The following is a 27461-nucleotide window of genomic DNA, read 5'->3' as shown; positions in this document are numbered from 1 at the left end:
TCTGACACCCAGATCCCTGACATAAGGGTAATACTTTTCACAATTTTGGGTAAAGGTCCTAATATTTGCATAATATGTTTCCTGGATATTCAGACGTAGAAAAGTTTTTGAATGTATTACATGTTCAATGCATTTCTACAATATAATCCATAAAGCCCCATCATAGACCATGGGTATGCAATATAAACGTCACTCAATAATGATATGATATATGGCATCCCATTCACTGGCTTGACGTATTTACTATCAAAGTACCAAATTGACTGTAAGATATTGCTCAAAACCATGTATAAATTCAACTAAACTGAAACCACCTCTATCCACAGTGTATTTTTATAGGCATGTAAAATGTCAAGTAAACTTTAATGAGAAATTCTCCAAGATTTCTCGTATATATAAAATCTTGTAAACAAAAAGAATCGGTTTTATGGATAGTTCTATCTGAGTATTCTTCACAGAAAACAGAGATATACCGTTTCAATGGGTCTCTATTTGGTTTCGGGAGTCCTTAAAAGTGCTAATTTTCGATCAAAATTATCCTTTGACAGAGGGCTAAAAATAGATTGGGGATTTCCTGAATACGGGGGTGAATCAACTTGTGATACTTTCACCATAGATGCTAGTGATAATAATCTTTTAAAATATGTTTAGAATATCCCTATTTCTCAATGTGTCATGAGTAACATTTTTTCATTTTTGCATGGTTTTCTCGTAGACATGCACTTAAATATAAATTTATGAACAAAATTGAAAAAGAAAAGAAAAAGAAATTAGAAAGAATCTTTTGTGTTCATTTAAAACATGTTGGGTAGATTTTGAAGTTGTTTAACTCGGCTTTATACATGATGTCAGATCTCTGAATGCAAGCAAGCTCTCATATGACTACAATGTATAGGGGAAATCAAATATATGTACAATAGATATGGTAAGCTTTATTGATAAAAATCATGAAAACTCATACATTCACAGTTTTAATATGAATTACTTCATGTATTTCCAAATAAGTTAAAAAAATATACATGTATGTACAGTGAACAGTTTTTAACAAATACATGAATTATAATTTCAGCATTATTTTTTTCCTTTTACATCTTTGCTTCTCAAATTGACAAAAGTATATCATCAATATTGTGGCATCCCTCTCTTTTTCAGGTATATGGGAACAGGATCATTTTCCATGCCTTTCACTTGAGGTCTTCAGTTTCATCATTAATCATCTGAATGTCGGTATGCCAAACTCTCATGATGTCATGCCATTACTGGATATTCCTTAACACTGGTTTATTTAAGCCACACTACCTATAACATTGCCAAAATATTAGACTGAACATTTTCAAATACACAAGATTTGAAGCAGCAAAAGATAAGAATTACATATGTATAACACAAAAAAATGAAGAAATTAATTCTCACCTGGCTGATATGAACTTTTTACTTCTTTTTAGCTCCCTTTCACTGCATACCAGCCTATAACTGGCAGTCATTATATGCAGATCAGCCATTGTTATCAACCTGTGTATATATATGTTGAATAAAATATGAATGAAAATTGTTGTTCTTTGTTATTCTTTTTAAAAATATATATATACTCAATAGTATATTTCCTTACACAGTACTTAATCAAAAGGGTAGGAGAGTAAATATATGATATATAACCTGGCTCATGTTCAGCTGGTTCCATTCTTGTATACAAGTGGTTTGAGTGGAAATGTACATATCTGATGTACATGCCTGATGTACATGCATTATCTTGATTGTACAGGCAATATGCATCACTTGTGTTCGAATTTACGATTAAAGAGTACTCTTTAATAGTAAATTCGACCCCAAGCGATGCATATTGCCTGGGCTTGATTGGTATTAAAAGTTGGAGAAAAGATTAATGTTCTTTGATATAATTCAAAATTTTGCAGTGAATGAACCATCGGTATGGAGCTTGAATAAATGATCATGCAAACTCTAATATAGATCCGTAGGGATATATTATCTGGTGTTCTCATATTTTATTTAATTGGCAGATATTATATATGCCCCCTCCCCCTTCTCATTCCCTTGTGAAATTGCTGCGTAATTTTTATGAGCCCGAACCATGAGTTCATAATTGAAATTGTCTATTTAATGTCACATGAACACCGTTGTAAAATACAAACACTGCTCAGATGTGGATGAGGGTACAAGTATACCTATTCTTAAGATTGACAAGATGTTGCACAGTCTATATTATATTTTTAAGAGTCAGTACAAACCTCTTGGTTTTCCTAAAAGTTAATATAAGGAAACTGGCTAGAACAATGATGTTTCTTTGTTGGTTCAGCTTTCACGGAATGTAATAATCGCACTCAATTTCGGCTGCTCGTGGTTTTCTACACAAATGACGCCATCGTTTCTTCTGCGTGAACGCTTTTCCCGGGTTTGGGAAAAGGTAAACTTCGACATCTTCCCAAGTAAATAAATATCCCTTGCTATCCTTTATCTGATTTGTGACAGTTTGTGCCGCAAAATCTATATTTTGTCAAAAACAATTTTGTTACCAGTGTAAACAAAATTAACCGGAAGTACCCCTGTGGAACATTTTGCTCATATCACGTGACCGGCGTGGCTAAATACGAAAAATCCCGGGTGTTCCGGAGGAACTCGAAACACGTCTATTATAATCGACTAATACGTTTTTCCCATGAAATAAAAAAGTTTAAATATTTTTGATAATTTTTCTGCATATAAACAAAATAATGTAATATAATATTACGGACCTTAGCTTATTAATTGAGAGACGCTAGAAGCTTGTGATTGGCACATAGATTCCATTATGACTGAACAATGATTAATTGATTATATATTGTTCACCGTCTCTCACGAGAAGTTTTCACTCATGTGGAGACGAAATTACTGCCGGTGAAGGGCTGCAAAATTTAGGCTTATGCTCTGCTCTTACGGCCTTTGAGCAGGGAGGGTTCTTTATTATGCCACAGCAGCCACAACTGCTGTGAAATGTGGCCACGGTTTTGGTGGTCTCATCCGAAGGACCGCTCTATTTAGTGGCCTCTTACGATAAGCAAGGGGTACCGAGAACTTATACTTACCCCGATCCCCAGGGGATGAATGGACAATGAGTTACGATCTTGAACGAAGATCATTTTAGCAAAGTGATTAGTAACAGTGAAGGGCCAGAGAATCATGATCTTCAACAAATTAGACATTTGGCGAGGTGAACAAAATGCCCGAAATGTTGCAAGTACTAGTTTTAGACCAGGCTTTAACTTTGCAATGGAAAAAAGTCCTTTTAACAAAATATTCAGACATATACTTCTCAGAATTCAAACGATGCCCTCTTTCACCATTTATATGCAACATTTCTTATTCAAGTTCTTTGTCTGATAATATTGTCTAGAGCCCGTCATTTCCTTGTTTTTCGAAATTTCCCGCCGTCCTTCTAGTTTTCGTACCGGCTGTATCCAACAAATCTTTTGTAAAGCAAGCCCATCCGAGATACATGTAGTTCACAATTTCGTGGATTCAATTACTGCATGTTGTTAGCGGTGTATATGATTTGTTTCTAGAGTACATTAGGTTTACCACCACTCAAGTCCCAGGTGCCTTTTCCACTGCGAACGACAAACATGTTGAAGTGAAATAGTACATTGAAATTTACATTCTTACCAACAAGCATATATATTACACACTAAAACCTTCCATAATACCTGAACATATGTATATTAGATATCAATTGCCTACATTTTTGCAGTTACTCCCCTTACATTGGAAGTTTGGGGGGGGGGGGGCTTCCGATTGCCGTCCGGGGCTTCAGATAAATACTATTAACAAAGTGTATTGAAAAGCTCACCTTACCAAATTTCTTTATTATGCTGAGTCTTGACAGATTATGATATATCTATGACTGAAACAAGGTTTAATTTCTTCAATTTTATGGAGAAAACGTTTTTAAAATATGCATTTTGTCGCATTGTATAGTTGGTGAACAGGGAGGGGGTGTTATAGGCGTGTTGAAAAACAACTGACACCGAGAATTAAAACCACAATGGAAGCCTGTGATACAATCAGACATGTAGCATCGTTTAAAATGGGGGGAGAAGTTGACTTCATAATATTGACTGAACATTTGTAACAGGTAATTTTTTTTTAATTCCGAAGCTCCAAAAGGAAGGTGGCAAGGGTAATCTTTCAATCTCGTTCATCGGTTAAATTTTACATTTCCATTCACATTTGGAACAATGCTGGGGTTTTTTTTTTTTTAAAGGGAAACCAATTTATGCATAGATCTATCTAAGCACGTAAACATAACCATCTTTACCTGAAATAATAGGAGGGACAAAGTTATTGTTGTCACATACCTGATAACTGATTTGTGCTCATTTGAGTAGTTGAAGTGCAAGAAGGTTTGTTTTGTTTTGAACATATTTTATTGATGAAATCAAAAAGATTGGGAACAAGTTCTAACAACTTACAAGTCCCTCTCCTAAAATAGTACAATATGTCATTCGAGGTAATGATTAACAGGTAAAATGTACACTGATTAAACGAATCTACAAGAAAATCTGCTAAGTTCATATAAACGAAATTTAACTTTCAAAAGATTGAATCACACTCGAGAAAATATTTCAACAGAAATATTGCACTAGAGATACCAATGTGAGATCAATAAATTGTTCTGTTTATTGGCACCTGGTGTACATTTAGCAACATGTAGATTTATTCAGTGTGGAATGATAAATTGATAATGTACATTATGCAAGTTCCACGTGTGTATTAGGCCTATCTTATTACATGTGTTTTGTGTTTTGGTTGTCAAAAATATTGATGAAATTCAATAAAGATAATGAATGCGTGGGGTCAGTTTTTAAATCGAAGCAAGCTACTGACAAACAAATTGATGGTACAGGGATTTCAACAGTCTCGATTGAAATCAGCATTTCACAAATTCTCAAATTCACAAATTTTCACAAATGGTCGTTATAACGATCTACCTCGTCAATACAACCTATCATAGGGTCAAATGCTGTCTGACGTTTTTCATACCGATTATTAGACCATTCTTGGCACACTGACTTTGACCAAGGATAACTCCGTTTACCTGATCAGGATATAGGCTTCGTGGCAGGCGTGACCGGTCAACAGGGGATTCTTACTCCTCCTAGGCACCTGATCCCACCTCTGGTGTGTCCAGGGGTCCTTGTTTGCCCAACTATGTATTTTGTATTACTTGTAGCAGTTGATCACTGTTCGTTATCTTCACCTTTCATAGGCTACTTAAGGAATATGTTTTCATTATACCTAACAAGGCTTGTGACAACATTGTCTTTGTAAGGCTCATTATTACAACTGTATTTTAAACGAACTTGAAATTAATTCCAATTTTGGTAATCATACTTATACTCCAATTGCCCTTTCAAAAGATGAAATTCTTCAAAACCATGCTTAAGTTTTTGACACATTTAATATCCCAGTCCATGGGTCGAATGAATATGAGTTACCATACATATAGTGGATTCCTAGATTTCATAAAAAATTCTTACAAACAATGATACATCGCTGGATCTAGTAAGTGCTCTACAAAGACCCTATTTTTACTCCTCACGAAAATATTAACAGCGGTGAAAGATGAACTTCAAACTTACTATGCGACTACATATGCCAGAAGTCGTGAAAATCAAATGTGGATTTTAAAAAATTCTAAAGAACTTTAAGAAAACTTAAAATCGCAAAACTTTTCTCAAGTCAACAACATCAAAACAGTCTGTTGGAATTCCCATGGGCACGAATTGTGATCTTTTGTTAGCCGACCTGTTTTATATTCATATGAAGCAAAAAAAAAATTAAAAACCTCTACGTCAGAGCACAAGAACCTCCTGCTTCAGCCTTCAATTCAACATTTAGATATATCGACGACGTTTTATCTATTAACAATAATAACTTTTATTCATATGTCGATTCTAAATATCCCCGTGAGCTCCAGCTAAAAGACACCACAGAGTCGTCCACTTCTGCTTCATACTTAGATATTTTATCAAAAGTAGATACTAACGGCAAGCTAACAACTCAACTTTAAGACAAGCGGGATGATTTCAGCTTCTCCATCGTCAACTTCCCATATTTATGTAGCAATACCAGTATTCCGTTATCACCTGCATATGGTGTTCATATCTTTCAACTGATTTGATACGCAAGAGATTGTTCTGCGTATGGTCATATTTTTTTTAAATCGAGCCAAGTTACTGACAAACAAGTTGATGGTACAGGGGTTTCAAGTCAGCATTTTGCAAATTATATGGTCGTTATAACGCTCTAGTTTGCCAATACAACCTATCATTGGGTCAAATTCTATTTGACGTGGTTCATACCGATTATTAGACCGTTCTTGGCACACTGATTTTGACTACGTATAACTCCGTTTATCTGATCAAAACATAGGACTCACGGTGGGTGTGAGATTTGGAGCTTTCGATTAGAATTGAAAAAGTCTGTACAATCCATAAAAACTCAATCACCAGATTTTTTCCTAATGATAACCACGCTATATGTATCACGTACATGACTATATCTTATATATCCCCATCTATAACACATCACGGCGGGTGTGGCCGGTCGAGGAGGATGTTTACTCCTAGGAACCTGATCCCACCTCTAGTGTGTCCAGAAGTCCGTGTTAGCCCAACTATCTATTTTGTGTTGCTTATAGGAGTTATGGGAGTGATCGCTGTTCGTTATCTTCACCTTTCATGACACCGTCAAATGGGAACCGCAATATGCTGCGCGCCCTCTGTAATCAAAGGGAAATAACTCGAATAGCCTTGTGAAAAAATGTAGGCTATTGCAATGTCACCTACTTGAATATAAACCAAGTATAAATGCTACTTTGATATAAAAACATCGCACCATTGAAACTCTTGTAATCCTTTCCCTTGGGGTAAAGAACAGAAACAATGTTTTTCTTATGATTCGTGATTTGTTGATTGATGTCTATTTAAATTATATTATTTACTCGTACAAGTCCATTTTGTAAAACTTCTGAATTTTACTATAAACCACACATTATAGCATCTAAAACTTGTGATAAAAATGCACAAAAGGACGATTTGAAAAAATGAAATTTGTATGTGATTTTTCTGATATAATGATGTATTTTCTTTTTAGTTGGCAATATACCTGAACCGCTGCTCATATGAAAAGAATGAAAAGACTTCAATTATAATGACAATTTTAAATTCGAAGAACGGTTTCTCTCTACCCAAAGTTCGACATAGGCAGTGCTCCACGTGATTGAAAATACACAGTCGTGAAAACCGCACGCGACGACAAATATTACACTTCATCTCTAGGGTAATTTGATACCAAAATTGACACAAACTGTTGTCATTCTTCTAGAATACTCAAAACAATATCCACAGCAACACAAATACATACTGTACCATAAACTTGCCATGGTAGTATTTTCTAGACCTTTTTGAGGAGAATTGAAAAAGTCAGTGAAGCGCCATTCATAAAAACTCAATCATTACATATTTATTCTAATAGCAACCACACTACGTGTATCACGTTCCTGATTATCTATTATGTTTTGTATATCCTCATTGATAACACATCGCTTCATACAAAGATTTTTTCTCCTCAGCAAGCAATTAAACTTTTACTTTCTATAACAAACATTGCACTTACAAACATTTTTGATCAGTCTGTATTATGCTCTCTCTCTCTCTCTCTCTCTCTCTCTCTCTCTCTCTCTCTCTCTCTTGTACATGAATGGTTACTTAGGTATGCATTGCTTATGGAAGTCACAGCAAACAAAGTAAACAGCCAGCGGAGAGTGAGGCTGATAAAACCAGTCAAGTCTGGACGATTTTTAACCATTTGACTAGTACTGAGAGACATAAATGCACTCTAAGGACAAAAATATATCCTTGGGTTTACATTGAAGCATACAAGCATATTCAGCATGCTCATGCAGCATGAATGGGCTACTCAAATGATCTACACAACGATTCTGGCACATACTATGTATGAATGATGTCTTTTCTCCATTGTTGCTGAAGAAGCATCAGTCTGTGATGTCAAAAAGTATAGTCTTTACTTTATCGTGAAGTATTTTATCCAACAGTTGGCGAAATGATTAGGTAGACCGACACAGGGGTTGTTACAAAAAGTTGAGGTAAATTTGCTACAAGTTTGTGACAGCGCTCTAGCAAATGTTTACTTCAAGTTTGCAGCAAACTTAAAACTGCCATGCAGTGAGTTTTGTGGCAAACAGCTCTGGCAAGTTTGCTGAGAGCAATTCTGGCCATCAGTTTTGACATACACATTGATAGATCTACTTTTGGCAATTTTGCAGCAAACAGTTCTGGTACATTTGCGGTAAACACTTCTGGCAAATGTTTACAGCAAACAGTTCTAGCAATTGTTCAGCAAACACTTCTGCCAAACAGGTCTGGCAAACGAAATGATAATTGAGGATATAATTGACTCGTGACAAAATATTTTTAACTGGTATTAATCTAATTGTTTCGCTGTTATTATTAATGACACGGTTATATGTATAAATACACCTTGTCTAAAATATTTGTTTAAATAAGGCAAAATATTAATCACATTGTCAATTCAACACCAACGTCAAAACGTTTCAACAGGGATAGAACTGTTGATCTTCAAAATAGATTGTCTGGGGTTGAAAATAATAAAAAAAAAATTAATTGCAGGTATATACTAAGGTCACAAAAAAAATGTTGAATATTCCTCATTTGCGTCTATGAGGATCATTTTATGGTGGATCAACGGTATGAATATTGCAATTACTGGATCAAAAAGATCTTTGGGTTGGATGACGACAAAAGCTTAATTTAACAGCTATTTTGAATTGCATTCCTGCGTAAAATTCGTTTCATTTCTTGTTTTTGTTAAGGATCGATATGGTATAGACCCCGCAATGATTGTTACTGACAAAATTATTGGTTCCTGTGGCATTGCACAGATCACGATCCACATGCCAATCGATGTGATGTGACGTAATCTGGTATATTTTCAAGACATGTCACATTCTATGTTTCATTAGGCGGATCAAGCTACCCACTCCCAAGTAAAAACATTTTACAGATAGTGTTTTTGTGTAACGTTAATTGAAAAACCATGCATTTTGTTTGACATCGAGACAAAACTTCTAACAAAGGTATTTTATTTTGCACGTTTTATTCCGTTGATTTTCTATTTTATAGAAGGCCTACAACTCAACATTGCTGCGATGTGAAATTAAAACAATGAAAAGCTTTGCCATCTTATATCGTCAATGGGTTGGATGTAGTTATGTTAACTATTTTTTGCTGTCAGCTCAGCCAATGAAATCGTGGTTTACAAATAAAACTAGTTCATAATATTTCCCATCAAAGATTTCTGTGTAATGTGAACACTCTTCACTTGATTATGGTATGAAATGTGAAAAAAAACGAACAGTGATTAATCTTATACCCCCAATAAGCAATACAAAATAGAGAGTTGGGCGAACACGGACCCCTGGATATACCAGAGGTGGGATCAGGTGCCTAGGAATATTAAATACCCCATGTCGACCCGTCATTCCCGCCGTGAGCTATGTATCTTGATCAAGTACCAGGAGCAATCCGTAGTTAAAATTTCTGTTGATCTCTTGTTATATTTAGGTTTGTAATTTGCAAACACATCTTATGAATATATCGATTATGAAGGACAGTTCGTCAAAATCATTGGACTCACGAAAAGGAACAAACCTTCATTTAATTATGCATGTATATCAAGAGATTCAGAGTCATATTTCAAGTACTATTTCTTAAATGTGTTGTGTTCATGTCTCTATCAGAATTGCATTGTACATGTTATAAAACTGAAAACTATTATAACGCATTTTGATGTTTATCTTTCTCATATTTTGTCATTGTAGGAAGGTTTTTATTTTGAATCGGATTGTATTTAGCAAACAAAATTAAGAAATTTGATATGTATTGTCTGCCAGAATATTGCCATATTGTTTGTCACGAGCGGTAAATCTTTTTCTTTAAATTTACAAAGTGTTTACTGCGAACAGCAAATGTTTATCAGACGTTTGCTACTACTGGCAAACGTTTTTTGTGAATAGTTATGGGAAATAAATATGTTAACCGCAAACTTGCGGCAAATTGGCGGCAAACTTTCAAGGATTTTATTTTCATTCAAACTGTGAATTTGTTCCTATTGTAGGGGCATCATCAGTTCTAGAAAATGTGTCGCGAATGTGTCCCTCTTGTAGGGACATCATCAGTTCTATAAAATCTGTCGTGAATTTGTCCCTATTTTAAGGAATGTCATCAGTTCTAGAAAATGTGTCGTGAATTTGGACATGTACAAGGAGCTCAGGGACGTACCAGAAATTTATCTTTTCCACATCGCCTACCCTGACACGTGGACTCTGTTTTCTTCGAAAGACCCGAAATATTCACTTGTAATATCGAGTGCTTGGCGAAGGAACAGTCACTATCTGCATTGAACGTCTTGTCATAAAATGATATTCTTAGATTTTAACTTGCATGTTCAAAAGTTACTCTCCATCGTCAAATATCGTCAAATATTCTATACATTCACTCATGATATGTATCAAAACACTTTTCCATTACTACAAATATTGCTTCAATGCAAAAATGATGATGGGACACATTATTATATTGTAAAAGTTATACGGTACCAATTTTGATGCACCAGATGCACATTTCGACAAATAATGTCTCTTCAGTGATGCTCAACCGAAATGTTTGAAAGCCGAAATAACAATGAAGTTTTAGAGCTATTATAGGGGAAAACGGTGTGCCAAAAAGTTGGAGTCAAATTCGTTCAAGGATAAGAGCTATGCGTGAGGGAGATAATCCTTAATTTTGAAATGAATTTCTAAATTTTATAACAGCATTAAATATACACTGTATTTTCAAGCTAGTAACGAAGTACTTAGCTACTGGGCTGTAGAGACCCTCGGGGACCAACAGTCCACCAGCAGAGGCCTCGACCCAGGGGTCATAATGTAAAACTTATATGGTACCAATTTTGATGCACCAGATGCGCATTTCGACAAATAATGTCTCTTCAGTGATGCTCAACCGAAATGTTTGAAATCCGAAATAACAATGAAGTTTTAGAGCTATTATAGGGAAAAACAGTGTTCCAAAAAGTTGGAGTATATCTAAATAATAAATTAAAAGCGATCGATTCTCACGAAATGGATCTTTTATTACCTGGGACTGCCAGTCTTTTGTTCTCTCTAATCATCATTTTGTGTCCTCAAATCACGTAAACTCATTGTGTTATGGTTCAGAATTAACTCTGAATAAATTCAGCAGAAATCAATAACAAAGATATTGGAAAATTTGAACAATTTAGTCACAATTATTAAAAGAAAATAATAGATATAGCAAATTAATAACTTACAATTGGTATAAAATACCAGTACTGATGCTTGTTTAATGCCACATGATAATGTCTACTTGTTTAGTACTAAATCAGTCTAAATTCCCCATATCTCAGTTAATGCTTACTGATTCTGAGCTAGTGCTTGATACCAAATGATTTATTTATGCTATAATTAAGTTCAAAGACTTCCCGTACGTTTACAACTGAAATAAATAGGATTACAGCAATACAAGTGTTACATCATCAATATATTGAACTGACAATCATCACTCTAAACAGAGAACGTCTATAAAATTATGTAGGTCACATTTTCCAATCAAGTACACAATAACCGTTAAGTTGCATCCTTTTGTAATTTTTAATGAAGCGAAATTATGAAAAAAGCTATCGTGCGTACATTTCTGAACCAACAAAAAACACATGACAATCGAGATACAAGTCTAGACGAAATTAATTTTATCAAACTCCCTCGTGTTTACTGTCTATAAAACTTATGAATCTTAACAATCCTTAGATACTGCGTACTAATGTTACTAAAATACAAGACAAGTCAGCTGGTTTCATCACGCTAGATTCAAAGTTACATAAATAATCCTGTGACATTTCCGGTGACACACATTTCGCATTCACAGTAACATTAAAGCAGATTGGGCTTGAAAAGTTGTGTTTGAATCGTTTTATGTAGCTTTTTTATGCTTACATTGTTTTTAATATGCAAATGTTAATACTACTATTTATAGATGCATAGTATATATCAGATAGAGACGTTCAGTTGTAGTCGCTTGTCTATATCATAACTCCTTGACAAGCAAAATGTATCTGTAGTGTTCCAAAAGAGTAGGCTCATTGAGGGAAGCCAAAATTAGATAGAATCCACGCAGTTTTGTTCGTGAGTTGCCGAAATATGACTACAATATAACACAATCTGATTAAACCTAGATACAATCAGTGTGTAAATTTGAAATATGAAAATAAAATGTAGACTCGTACGTTAATAACACTTGGTCGTAAAAGTGGTGTGTTCATGTAAAATCACAGAAAAGGCGAGAGGAATAAGAAAGCTAAATATATGCAATTGCCTGATGAAATATAGATCTCATTTCCATTTGATATTTCTATTATTTATATATTTAGAAAATCACATGGATAACTCATTAAAAGTTACATATAAATATATCCCTGTTTAGTGATAAGTCATCCAATAAATCCAATAAATCACATTGTTAAACGACATTCTGATTCCACGCACAAGTACTCTGAAGTTGAAATAAGACATATGCTAGAGCTCCTCATCGACAATATCTTCGTGGTCTTTGATGATCAGGTCTCCCTACAGTCTGTTGGAATTCCCACGGCCAGGAATTGTGGTCCTTTGTTATCTGACATGTTTTTACATTCCTATGAAACAAAATTTATACAAAGACGTGAGAAGAAAAAAATTCTCCCTGTGGCCTTCAGTTCGACATTTAGATATATCGACGGTTAATTATCTATTAACAATAATAACTTTCATTCATATATTGGAGCACAATTCGTGCCCATGGGAATTCAAATAGAATGCTGGAAGACCTGATCACCAAAGACCACGAAGATATTGTCAATGAAGAACTCTAACATCTTTTTTATTTCAACTTCAGAGTACTTGTGCGTGGAATCAGAGTTGTGTTTAACAAAGTAATTTTTGAATGACATTCATATTTCGATTCGATATATCCCTGTGAACTCGAAATAAAATACACCATAGTATTCTCGACATTTGCGTCGTACTTAGATATTTTATTGAAAATAAATATAAACGGCTAAGGAACAATTGAAAGTTATGACAAACCGGATGATTTCAGCTTCTCCATCTTCAATTTCCCCATATTTATGTAGCAATATTCCATTATCACCTGTGTATGGTGTTTATATCTCTCAACTCATTATTATTTATTATTCTCATTGTACATTTATATAGCGCTTTATAATCAAGACAATTACGATTTACATGTAAAACTATAAAAACAAATTAAAACAAAGAACAATAAGTACATAGAAAGGGGCATTAATTGATGCTAAAACTGAGACAAGGCTCTAAAGGTAACACGTATGTAAAAGAACAAAAATGGGAAAATCAGTAAATGGGTAGATATTTTCTTTATAAACGTTCACTGAAATTGTCGTGATCCATATGGGCGCCGCCATATTGTTTTGTTCATTAGTTGCGTCTTCAGTTATTCGTATTTTTATTTTAAATGCCAAAAATACAAGACTGACGTACAATTTGTAATTCAAACACTCAGTTTGTTAACATTTATTGATATAATTATTAATCCCATGGGGATCCGGGTTAAAATAGGTCCTCCGTACCCCTTGCTTGTCGTAGAAGGCGACTAAATGGGCGGTCCTTCGGATGAGAACGCACAATAAAGCTTCCTCCCTGATCAAAATCCGAGCATAGACCAAACTTTTGCAGCCCTACACCGGCAGTGGTGACGTTTCCAAATATTCTAGAAAGGGACGTTAAACAATATCAAATCAACAATATAATTATTATTGTTACATTTTTTATTCAATCATCATATAGAAAAACAGTAATGCGACTAAATAGGTGAATGAGTTCATGAGTTTTTTTAAAATAAAAATATACCATATATTTACGCTTACCTTTCTTACCACTTTAAATATGTTGGTTAATTTTGTTTAGTTGTATCTGTCTTTTGAATTGCAAACAATGTGTATTCTTGTTGTTTATATTTTTTGATTTGGAAGAGAAAGTCGAGCTTGAATGTGACGTCACAATGCACTATTTACGTCGGCTGGCGTTATATTCCGCGCGTGAAATGAATAGGCGGATCCTGTGGTTATTCTCATGTATCCCCCTTTAATATTCAGATGTTACTGGACGTTTAGAGCAAGGGGAATTTCATAAAAAATAGTTTTAAATGAATCATAATTTACCGTATTTTATCACTTGAGACACGCCAATGACCATTGCATGCTTCCCTAGGTCCAAGAGTCACATTGTGTGTAACGGCGGGTGTGACCGGTCGACAAGGGATACTTACTCCTCCTAGGCACCTGATCCCGCCTCTTCTGTGTCTAGGGGTCCGTTTTTGCCCAGTTCTCTATTTTGTATTGCTTATAGGAGTTATGAGATTGATTATCTTCACATTCCATGCATAGATACCGAATTATAGATTAAATGCAAGTTTAAAAAGATAGGTTTCAGTTTAAAACAGCTAATGAACCCTCGACACGAAAATCCAACTGAAGACAGTTCCACAGAGTTGATCAGAAACATCAAACCGTCTTTTGTCATACATTTTAGTACAGGCGCGTAGCTTTAGGGGGTATAACGGGTCCACAGAAGGAATAATTTGCTGAAGATGGTCGAATTGAACTAGTTTCAGGATGTATGATGTAACTACTCCATATAGGACCTTGAAAATATAGAACAGGAATTTTTTTCCTTCGGTGTCTCACAGATAACCATTGAAGTGATAGGAGAATCGGTGTACTACTCATTCAATACGCAATTGAGGGGGCTAAGTATTGACAAACAAGTTGATTTCATAAAGATTACAATAAAATAGTTTGCTCTTCAATTTAAGTAAAGCGAAAGATTGAAAATGAAGCATTCTTGATTCATTACAATCCTTCTTGTAAGCAGACGCTCACTTATATTTTGAAATGATGAAAAATTATTTGAAGTCTATGAACTTTTGTAAATGATTGATATATGTAGTTATTTATGTCCGACAGAGGATATTCCACTTATATTCATGCATCAAAATTTTAGTGAAGACCAACCCTATAGACATAAGTCATGCAATATATGTGTTGGATAAAACTCTTTTGTCGTGAAATACAACCTCCTGCTTTAACTTTTCACCTACAAGACCATTTTAAGACCGGGAAAGAATAGTTATTTATTTCAAGTGATCTGATCTGCTGCGACCAAGACTTTAGTCCATGACGTACTGCTTTCGAAGCTAAGGTGATTTAGAAGTAAAACAAAAAGACGATGGTCACCTTTCTACGTAATTACAATTGTGACGTTACGTCTCTGAGATGTCAAATGCCTGAAGTGTGAATCAATTCGACAAGGACCATTTGGTTTTTCCAACATAGAACATTTTAGAGAAGAAAATCGTAAAATTAGATATTTTTGACTTGTTACCAGATAATTTCATTTGTATGAATGCACTTGGCAGTGCTACTTCAAATTGATCACTGCCGCCATTGCGTATCGGAGCCTACTATTGATGGCTATTTGTTTAAGATCCATGTTATTTTGTAATTGAATTTTAAGACGGTTATGTGAATTGATCAAAGTGTAAAACCATATACAATCCACTTATTGACAACATTGCATGCTAATTAACAAAGGTTCCGATGGTAATCTTAGTCTCATGAGTCACAGTTGTATTGCATTAATACAACTCTGTTATTTCTTTTAAAAACATTGTATTTCAAAAACTACAATATTTTTATATGTCGCCTTTGCAAAACGTATTTGAACATTTAACTCTAGTATTGTCCTTAAATATAGCTTAGAACGTTTATTTTATTTTGTGCTGCAGATACTAAGGAATTGGAAACAGGTTCTGTAACTTTGAAGTGTTTTTCCTTATTATTAGATTATGATGCTCTATTTTCCTTTTGGTTCATCTTAACAACTACGTATATAAAATGTGTTCAGTAACATGAGGGAGAAAAGCACACATTGATTCAGATAATTTAAGACAACATACACGTTTTCGGCCCTGGTTTCTTAAAATGTGAATTGTAATCATGTCTTCCAATAACATTCTGCCATACCTATATAAATTCGATATTTAGATAAATCAGTGACGCTTTATCTAATAACCTTATTCACTTGTATTCCCATCTTGGTCTCAGTGAAATCGAAATAAAAATCAACATTTTCTTCCTCGTCTGTTTCACTTTGTGATGTTCTTATTTCTTGAACACACATTAAAGGCAACATAGGCAAACTAACACCCCAACTGTATGACGAATGTGATAACCAGGTAAATGGGAGTCACTTCTCCATATTTATATAGCAATTCCCCATTATCCCCTGCATATGGTGTTTCTGTCTCTCAACTTTTTTGTTATTCAATAGCTTCTTTTATGTTTCATCAACTTTTGAGCCGAGGCGAATTTCTGACAATGATGTGATTAACAGGGTTTAAAGTAAGTATTTATCAAATATCGTGATCGTTATTCACAACATCTATCCTGGACATTACATTGAATGCCATCTTACGTGCTTACATGTAATACCAACTGTAAGACCGTTCTATGCATAGTGATTTATTCCGGGTTTTATTTATCACGATATAGGACTGAACAGGAGATGTTTGCTCCTCTTAAGCACCTTATTGCACCTCTGTTGTTTCCATGTTCCGTGTTTGCCCTGCTCGCAATTTATAGGATTATGATATTCATTTCTCAGAATGAATTAGCATGCAATCAAACATTTCCTTATTGGGCCAACATAATTCAACCTATACAAACATAGCACGTTTACAAGATGATGACAAAAATGAACGAATATTAACTTAAGCGAAAATGAGTTATTCTACAGAACATCTTTAACACGTCATTGCTTTTTTAACCTTTGCAACATTTTTCTTTGGATATCTGATTATTCGTTAGAATGATACGACAATGTACATGTACGTCTCAGCATTTTCTTATCTTTAATGCTTTCTGATGAGTTATATACGACAATAAACAAGATTCACACATGTATATCTTTTTATTTATTACCCCATTCTCATGACTTGTAATTTACAATTTATTTTATGTGTTAATTCCTCAGTACAGTAAAGTTCCTGAAAAACCGGAGTAAAGGCTTCTGTGGATGAGGCCGACTTTAGCAGCATTAGCTACGTTAACGTGGTCACCTTTTCTTGCCTTTACAATGACTGTTCTACTTAACTGGTTATAAGATGGGCCATCGATAGCAGTTGATATATGAACAGATCCTACCACACTTTTGTTTTTTAAAATGTTTATCCATGTCGACTTTACAGAGAGGCAGTCGACAACAAACATGTAGGTACCCCCTACAGGACACGTGAAGATTCCTGTTCTGACGTCATATCCGTTTCCATCGTTCGTCAGGATCCCGTCATAAATCGCCGTCTGACCATTCCCAAGTCTCAGGTCTTTTGATTTAGGATAAACGGAAAAACTCACTCGCGGTTTGTGTCTTGACAAAATATCTGAAAGAAAAGTTTAGTTTACGTTTAAGACTTGAAGGAACTCTGATAATGTTGTAATATGCATACCTCTCAGTATAATGGCTCTGGGATTTCCCACCCATTTTTTGACATGCTTTATTGCCGTCTGGGCTTTCCAGTCCGTCTGTTTTCTGTCGATCCATCTTTTACCTTTTCAATTTTATCTTTAGCACAAGGAGGCATAGAACCATCATATTTAGTGGTTGAATCTCATGAGAAAGCGTGGTCATGATCTTAATGTTGGTCGATGTGGCCTCATTTTGGTATTTTATGAAATTAAACACAATCCGAAATTGATATTGATCATCGTGAAACATGCATATATTGAACATATATTATGATATATACAGATCGTTTAAAAAAAAAATAATTAAAAAAAAGAATACGGATGATCTCGTTTAATTTTGGAGCCCAAACGTCAAGTGAACAGCTAGGAAAACGGTCTCCAGACAATATTGATAAATGATTTATTTTCACCTGGGTTCTTAACACACAGAGTTTGCTTTCAAATAAAATTGATCTCTATCGATGTTTATAGTTTTCTACCAGTCCTGGTTTGGGTATTCCCCGTAAAGGTGTAAGTCCCTTTGTCACATGTTCAATCTTTTTCAGAAGGAATGAATAGTCATATTAAAGAATACCCTACCCGTTGTCAATAACTGGATGAGTTGTTTCAGTGCTGTAGAATCCAGTTTGACTGTGGCCTCCGCGTTGTTGTAGATCAAAGACTTTACGGCATTCAATCTGTCATCACCCTGTTTGGCTCCTTCAACAAAATCCAAAAAATAAAGAAACAAAAAAAAGATGATAGGATTAGTGAGACAAGCACGATCTTCATCCTGACGTTAGTGTGACACCAGTTGTGCAAAATTATCTATCTAGTCGAATTTATACTTTATTTTGAGCAATATGTTACAGTAACAGTCATTTACAAGTAGATACTTAGAACAGAGTGAAGTCACGCAAATGAACGCAGTGCAGAGTATCATATTTCCCCATTACTTATCCAATGAACATATAAATGTGTCTTCTCTAGTAAAAGGCCTTTATCGTGAGAGGCGTATCTGATGCCCCCCAAAGCTTTGTCTATTGTCCATACACACCGAGTTATGTACACCTTAATAGTATTGGAACTCTTCTATTATACCGGTCCCCTAAATATGGCACTAAACTAAGTGTGGTCGAATGCGGTTTAGTATGTATACACGATCGGTAAAATCGTTAAAACGGCAAAACATCGTAAAACTAAGCGCAAGTTTGAATTCCCGGTGTAAAATGAAGTTTAAAAACTGTGTTTGTAAACAAAGCCGGGTTTTTTAAAATTCGAAATAAAAGCAGAATGAATAAAACGTACAGTTTATGTTCCAAAATAGATAGAATCTGTTGTTCAGAAAATTCTCACATGTGCGTTATTTTACGTAAATCTTCATCATATTCTTGCCACTTATGTTGAAGTAAGCAAACCGAAACTGGTGTGGAATTGTGATCGGATATTGATGCTTACTATTTTATGAAAAATATTTCAGCAAGTAAGGCATTGGAAATTTTTTTAAAATTTGACATTTTAGCTTATGAACATTTCCAACTGGGGGTGACCCAAATATCCTTGCTTTTATCAATATCTTTTTATCTATGTAGTTAACTAACATCATCAGTTTGATATGTTGAGCTTAACTACGCTCAAACACCACAGGGCTTTCTAATCAATTTCATTGCACAAAACATTAGAGAGTTTCACGTCACAGCATCCGGCGTGAAAATGCGAATAGCGATGTGTTTACAGTCCGCTTAGCAACGATGTGATTGATCAATACTGTATATCGGAACTATAAAATTTTAGAGCTCCTCCGAAGAGAAGTTTCATTTTTGTTTTGTTTAAAACAAGACAAAACTGAATCGGTCTCTGTCAATTTAGTATTTAAAAAATAGAAATAAAGAAATATCTAAAAAACACGAAAACACATTTGCAAGATCATAGGCATACATAAAACACAAAACAAAAAGACATTGAAATATTTCCGGTCTTAAAAACATTAATAAGACTGCCAGTATAATTACATGAATCTAACAAGTTGGTGATTAAAAGATAAATATAAATCTCCATCAGGTATCCAATTTAATAAGTGAAAAAATATTGTTACATTGAGTGAATCGATATGAACTCCCAAAGACTGTACTATCTAACAATAAAGGTATAAAGGTTAGAGTGGGGATTTTGTTGGGGTTTCTAGCTTTATCTAATGCAAGGGTTTGTAGTACATGCATACTTTATTAGTATTCAGTAAAATACATTAATTGGTCCGCAGTATTTTGAACTCAGACACGTAGAGTTGAACTAAAATTAGAATTCATTACCACCTTTACAATACAAAACGCTCACATCCCATTTTCACATACTTGAAAAACTACTGTGCATTCAATTGGTTATTCGCACCAACATGAATACTGATACAATTATAGCGCATCAATATATTCTAAATATATTGCAAATACGACAGAAATTATGCGTCACAATATATAAATTATTTTTCAGAATGTCACAGGCGAATACCTTAGAACCAAAAACACGTGTTTTTAAGTTAATTTTATGATGTTTGGTAGCAGAGGACAGCACCAAACTATTTGCAGTGCTGCTTATTTCTTCTACCCTATTGGAATATTTATTCAGTGACATTTTTGCGAGCCATTCTGACAACCAACCACAACGAAATGATATCTTGATTGTCATCAATCCCCAGACACTTACATATAAAAACGAAGGAGGGGTTCTCCTTCCTTTACCCATTTTTCCTGACATATGACAAACTTATAACATTATTACCACATTTCTACAGCCCAAAGATCGATTTATTACCTGGTAACTTTTTATGATGGCGGTGAATCGTAGTGGTAATGCAAGGTTAAATAGATGGAATGAACTTATGTACTGAATTTACTGAACTACGATACACCCTTGACGATAATGGTGTTTGGACAACTGCTTTTCTTTCTGACTAAGAATTGTCAGACAAAGATCAGGACAACCTTTTTTGTGTTTGTCCCACCCAACCCCACCCCATTCTTCCACTTTCAAAAACGACTCTTAGTGCTTAACTCGCTATATTCGATAATTACCTGTTTAAATAAACATTGCTCAAAATAAGATGAAATATGGTAGGCTTTTTTTAAGTCAACATGTCATAACAATAATATAACATTAGCTCCAGTGAGCTTCTGGACCGACATAGAACATTTTACAAAATACCAAGCAACGAGAAACAACAATTAAATTAAATCAGGAACATTCTGTCAATCTTAGGTAGACCATGTATCTAAGAAAGGTGAAGACAACGAACACTGATCAATTTCATAACTCCTATAATGTAAAACTTATACGGTACCAATTTTGATGCACCAGATGCACATTTCGAATACAGTATAACGACTTACGCAAACACGGACCTCTGGATATTCCAGAGGTGGGATCGGGTACATAGGAGGAGTAAGCATCCCCAGTCGACCAGTCATACCCGCTTAGTTACTATTAATTCATATTAATTTATATTGAAATTAAGTTAGAACAATTTCACTTATTGATGGAAAATAGACTATACAACAAAAACAGAGTCGATACATCCCAAGTTGGCTCAGTTAACTAAACTAATGCATGGAAACATATCACAAATGGGCTACATTAAACTCAACTCAAAACATAGCAGCAAAGTAATAACACATGCAGCGTAAAATGAAAAGCAGAAATTAAACAAACATACATATTTTGCAACTCTCAATCGGAATCTGATACGAACTAATGGTTACGATATTCCGTTTGAGAAATACATTACATGCCTGGTTCTGGGTTGTCTATGATGTTAGTTTGCGGCTATAGAAGTACCAACCGGAACATATTTCGAGTCCCCTTTTCTACTTTAGGAGGGGTGACAAGGACAATGTATCCATTGATTGAGGTAGAGAGTACTAAGGGGTACTCGATGCCATGTAAAGAAGACCTCTGGGATACCCAGAAGTATTTTTTTCGTATCCCGTTGAGAATAATGGGGTTCTATGACTGCTTTCAGAGCATTAATCTTTGAAGACAAGGCGGACGGAACATCAAGGCAAGGTAGAGGACCCTCGGGACTATCATTTACCTCTTTCAGTTTTGGGCTGTACTGGTACCACCAGGTGAATCCCGGGGGTCGGGACAGATTTGGCACCCGTATTTTTACTCTACGAAGGGTGACAATGAAAATGTATCCATTGAGTGGGGTAGAGAGTACGAAGGGGTACTCGATGTCATGTAAAGAAGAGCCCTGGGATACCCGGAAATATTGTTTATCTCACCTGAACTTTAAACATGTTCCGTTTCTCGTAATGCAAAAGTGGGTTTTATGACTGCTTTCAGAGCATTAATCTTTGAAGACAAGGCGGAAAGAACATCACGACATGGTAGAGGACCCTCGGGACTATCATTTATCAACTTTCAGTATGGGGCTGTAGTGGTGCAACATGGTGGATCCGGGATTTCGGGACATATTTCGAGTCCCCATTTCTACACCATGAAGGGACACAAGGGCAGTGTATCAATTGATTGAGGTAGAGAATGGTAAGGGGTACTCGATGCCATGTAAAGAAGAGCTCTGGGATACCTGGAAGTATTAAGTAGTCCACCTGAACATTTTTCGTATCTCGTAGAGAATAAAGGGGTTTTATGACTGCTTTTCCAGCATTAAACTTTGAAAACAAAGCGGAAGGAACACTAAGGCAAGGCACAAGACCCCTAGGGATATCATTTACTGCTGTTAGTGTGGGACTGTAGAGTTATCACCCGGTGGCTTTCGGTGGTCGTGACAGATTTCGAGTCCCTATTTCTACTCTAGGTGGGGTGACAAGGGCATTGTATCCATTGATTGAGGTAGATAGTAATACGTGGTACTCGATGCCATGCAAAGAAGAGATCTGGGATACACGGAAGTATTGTTTAGCTCACCTGAACTTTAAACATGTTCCGTTTCTCGTAATGCAAAAGTGGGTTTTATGACTGCTTTCAGAGCATTAATCTTTGAAGACAAGGCGGAAAGAACATCACGACATGGTAGAGGACCCTCGGGACTATCATTTATCAACTTTCAGTGTGGGGCTGTAGTGGTACAACCTGGTGGATCCGGGATTTCGGGACATATTTCGAGTCCCCATTTCTACACCATGAAGGGATACAAGAGCAGTGTATCAATTGATTGAGGTAGAGAATGGTAAGGGGTACTCGATGCCATGTAAAGAAGAGCTCTGGGATACCTGGAAGTATTAAGTAGTCCACCTGAACATTTTTCGTATCTCGTAGAGAATAAAGGGGTTTTATGACTGCTTTTCCAGCATTAAACTTTGAAAACAAAGCGGAAGGAACACCAAGGCAAGGCACAAGACCCCTAGGGATATCATTTACTGCTGTTAGTGTGGGACTGTAGAGTTATCACCCGGTGGCTTTCGGTGGTCGTGACAGATTTCGAGTCCCTATTTCTACTCTAGGAGGGGTGACAAGGGCATTGTATCCATTGATTGAGGTAGATAGTAATACGTGGTACTCGATGCCATGCAAAGAAGAGATCTGGGATACACGGAAGTATTGTTTAGCTCACCTGAACTTTGACATTTTTCGTTTCTCGTAGAGAATAAAGGGGTTTTATGACTGCTTTTCCAGCATTAATATTTGAAGACAAAGCGGAAGGAAAATCAAGGCAACGCACAAGACCCCTAAGACTATCATTTACCGCTTTCAGTTTTGGGCTGTAGTGGTACCACTATTTTTCGTATCCCGTTGAGAATAATGGGGTTTTATGACTGCTTTCAGAGCATTAATCTTTGAAGATAAGGCGGAAGGAACATCAAGGCAAGGTAGCGGATCTGCGGGACTATCATTTACTGCTTTGAGTCTGGGACTGTATTGGTACCACCCGGTGGTTCCCGTGGATCAGACCAGAATTGGAGCCCCTATTTCTACTCTTGAGGGGTGACAAGGACAATGTATGAATTGATTGAGGTAGAACGCACTAAGGGGTACTCGATGCCATGTAACGAAGAGGTCTGGGATACCCGGAAGTATTGTTTAGCTCGCCTGATCTTTGGCATTTTTTCGTATCTTGTAGATAATAAAGGGGTTTTATGACTGCTTTTCCAGCATTAAGATTTGAAGACAAGGCTTAAGGAGCATCAAGACAAGATAGAGGACCCCCTAGGATTATCATTGACCGCTTTCAGTTTGTCTAACAGCCGGCGGTCACTTAATTCAGTTGTTGGCCGCGAATTGATGGTGATTTTTGCTTAATGTACGTGACGACCACCACTTCAGTTACTGTAAACCAACTTTTATTCGCGGCTACTTTTATTTCGTGATTTACCTGTAAACTGGTTCGCGGCGAGTAATTTTCGCGATCGAGTCTATTCTGGACCTGTGACAGACGTTCAAGGATTGGTTCACGACTAGAGATATTCACAATAATGAGGTTCTTGGAAATCTCGCGTAATTTAGTTTTCTGTATCTAGCTTTCCCCCAATTTAAAGAAATATATAATCAACTCTGTACTGCTGTATTGAGCGCCAAATTAACATAAACTCAAATAATAGAATATATATATATCTCCGCAAATAATCAATATCTTCAATTCTGAATTATTGCGCACATTAATTGAATTGTTGATAGCATTAAGCATTCCGCTGAACTGATGAGTGCTATAATTGAATTGTTGCTCTCTTCAAATGATTTCATTTGAAGAGAGCAACAATTCAATTATTGCGCGCATTAATTGAATTGATGCGCGCTACAATTCAGTTGAAGAGAGCAATAATTCAATTATTGCAAGCATTAAATGAATCATTGCTCTCTTCAATTGAATTGTTGTGCGCATTTAATTCAATTATTGATATCATATTAATGCGTGAGGCCTCCATATGAGTGATCTATTCTCGTGAGGGACGTTGAACAATATGCAATCAATCAATCAATCATATTAATGCGTGTAATAATATTGAATTGATGCTCTCTTCAATCGAATTAAAGATATCATTGATTCAGTTGATGCGCGCAATAATTCTTTTAGAGAGAGAGCAACTACATGAATATAATTAGAGACATCTTCAATTCAAAAAATCCATAGTAATATTGAATTGTTGCTTACATTAATTCCTTATATGAAAGCGTTATAATTAGTTAAAGATATCTTCAATTAGAGAGATTATCAAATCATTTACATCGATCTCCAAATGTAACGTTGCGAACAATAATTCCACCATTTTGATGCGCCCATCACAGGAATCGATGAGAGCAATAAACTGAATTGATGCGCGCATCAAATCAATCATTGATCTCATCAGTTGAAGTACTGCATGTATCAATATGGTGGATTTATTGCTTCAACCTACACTATCCGTTGATGCTTGTATATTGATACATGTATGTCTAAGCATGGCAGGTACTGTCTGAGAAAAAAAGTTTTTGTAGTTTTCCTTGTATATTCCCTTTGTTCCATACTGTGGTTCACCCAACCTGAGGCAATGATTTGAGCAAACTTGAATCTACACTTCGTGTGGATGTTTGCAAATCAACATTACTAATCCTGGTCGTTCGCGGTAGCTCAGTGTTAGGGCATTCGCTTCTTAACCGGAAGGTCGTCAGTTATAGTCCCGCTTATGCCATGGCTGCGTCGAACCTAAGACCTAAACATCAGTAGTCATTGCTCCTTCGCCAAACACTCGGAATTTAGAAGTGCGATTTTTCTTACATGATCTTTAAACGGAGGTTCTATCTCACAACAAGCATATGTAAATGAAAGAACTATCACTGTTGCGGCCCTGGGCGCTAAGCAATGGTCGAAATTTATGTACGTTGTTCGTGAAAAAGATTTTTTTTAAATGTTCAATATATCCGATCCCTTATCGTGGTTCCAGGACTGTTATTTTTGCATCTACATTCATTAAGGAACCTTTCACATTAGTTTTGTATTTTCTGGTTCAGTGTTTCTTCAGATTGGAGATCAGGTCTTCCGACAGTCTGTTGGAACTCCCATGAACTCCGTTATTAGCTGACTTGTTTTTATGTTCTTATGAAGCAGGGTTTATTCAACAGCTTCTACATGATAAGAAAAAACCTCTTGTTGTGGCCTTTAACTGGACATTTAGATAAATCAACGACGTTTTATATATTTACAATGATCCTTTGCATTCATGAAAAGTGAAGATAACGAACAATGAATAATCTCATAACTCCTATAAGCAATACAAAATAGATAGTTGGCCAAACACCGACCCCTGGACATATAGTCGCTGTAGAGGCAGACGGTCGTATGCGTATGAAAAGTTTGTTCAAATAAGAGGGGAAACTCAAAGAAAAATCAGAGTCCTGGTCGAAAACTTTTTGATATGGTACAAAGTGTCTAAATCGATTTCGAAACACAAACATGCATTAAATGTTCTTTGATATCTGTTTCTAAACCTATTTTCACATATACGTCCTTTTGGTTTGGTAGTATTCAATCATTGGTTACTTTACTTAAGGTCGTAACTTTCACTTCCGGCCTTTTTGAATTATCCAGAATGGGAATGAAACAGATACTACTTAAGTTAATCATGTTCAAAAAATCATTCATTCATTCCATTTATTAAATGGAACAGAAATGTGCACATGTGTACTTCACAGGATGTACTATTTCAAAACAAAAATATCTAAATTTGTCATTAAAAAAAAACACATGAATAGTGTGAAAAATACTTTCATTATTTCATCCCACAAATCAACATTAAGAATATCAGTTCAGCTTGTTAATCTACTAACATACACAAATAATCGTCAATGGGTAGCTACATTTATATCAGAAATCTTCGAAAATGTGATCTACAAAAATCAGATAGATTAATAGAACACGCATCAACATCGGAATACGCATCAACATCAGAAAAAAAGAAGTAAAACTGTTTGGTGGGTTTGTTTAAATAGAATCATATGAATACAAATGAATTCTTGGAACACTACTCGGCAAAACTGACAAACAAAAGCTACACAGTGCACATATTATGAGATGCTCTACAATAATCTTGAGTCAATCTGAACTGTCTTCTTCATCGGGTTTTTTCAGAACGTTGCACACATCCCCCTTGTGAGAAAGCTGTGAGTAGAAACTCTAAGGAATAATGTTTTTCTTGCATAGATTCATTAGATCTTTGAACTTGGCATCTGATATTGGAATACGGTTGAATAAAGTGGTTTAAGATGTAATGTTTTATGTTTCTCAACTTTCCTACACTGGTTCTTCCCTGAATATCTGTCATGGATAACCGTGCTAGAATGTGATAAATGATAAAGTCACAAACAATTTACATATTTATTTGGTATACAAATATTTAAGATTCTGGTCCCGGTTTTATGGCGTTGAGCGTAACGTTCCTCAAAGTGTTTCTGGCTTAAACACGGTTCCACTACACTGATGACTGCTGTCATACGTGGATATCACACATGTCGATGCTCTCCAGTGTATGGTTTCGATACTGTGATTACTTGGTACACGTGTACTTCGTACACACTACAAGGTAGCACCTACGACATTAAAGTCATACTATATAAACGTACACATACACACAGGTTTTCAGGTTGAAACCTTACTTTACATTATCCATGGATATATATATATATATATATATATATATATATATATATATATATATATATCATACACTGTTACACATATGAGTTACTTCATATTATAACAAGATACACAAAACTCTAGCAATTCTATGCATATGAGTTACACAATGTTTCTTACAGCGAAACAATTATGGCCAGTACTACAC

The 27461-nt window shown here is 35.5% G+C and overlaps 1 protein-coding gene and 1 long non-coding RNA gene across 2 annotated transcripts in view; both read right to left on the bottom strand.

Moving 5' to 3' along the window:
* LOC125655511 (complement C1q-like protein 4) overlaps window positions 1-27461 on the bottom strand; it is a 215811-nt gene that overhangs the window by 164810 nt on the left and 23540 nt on the right. The window lies entirely within an intron of this gene.
* LOC130047900 (uncharacterized) lies at window positions 956-2638 on the bottom strand. The gene is made up of 3 exons (XR_008796715.1): window positions 2247-2638; window positions 1414-1512; window positions 956-1299 (listed from the first exon to the last, which is right to left on the bottom strand). It is a non-coding gene; the product is annotated as an uncharacterized LOC130047900 (long non-coding RNA).

Source organism: Ostrea edulis, chromosome 7, assembly GCF_947568905.1.
Source record: "Ostrea edulis chromosome 7, xbOstEdul1.1, whole genome shotgun sequence".
NCBI lineage: Eukaryota > Metazoa > Mollusca > Bivalvia > Ostreida > Ostreidae > Ostrea > Ostrea edulis.
Note: the sequence above shows the minus strand (reverse complement) of the source record. Positions and strands in the feature narration are given on the sequence as shown.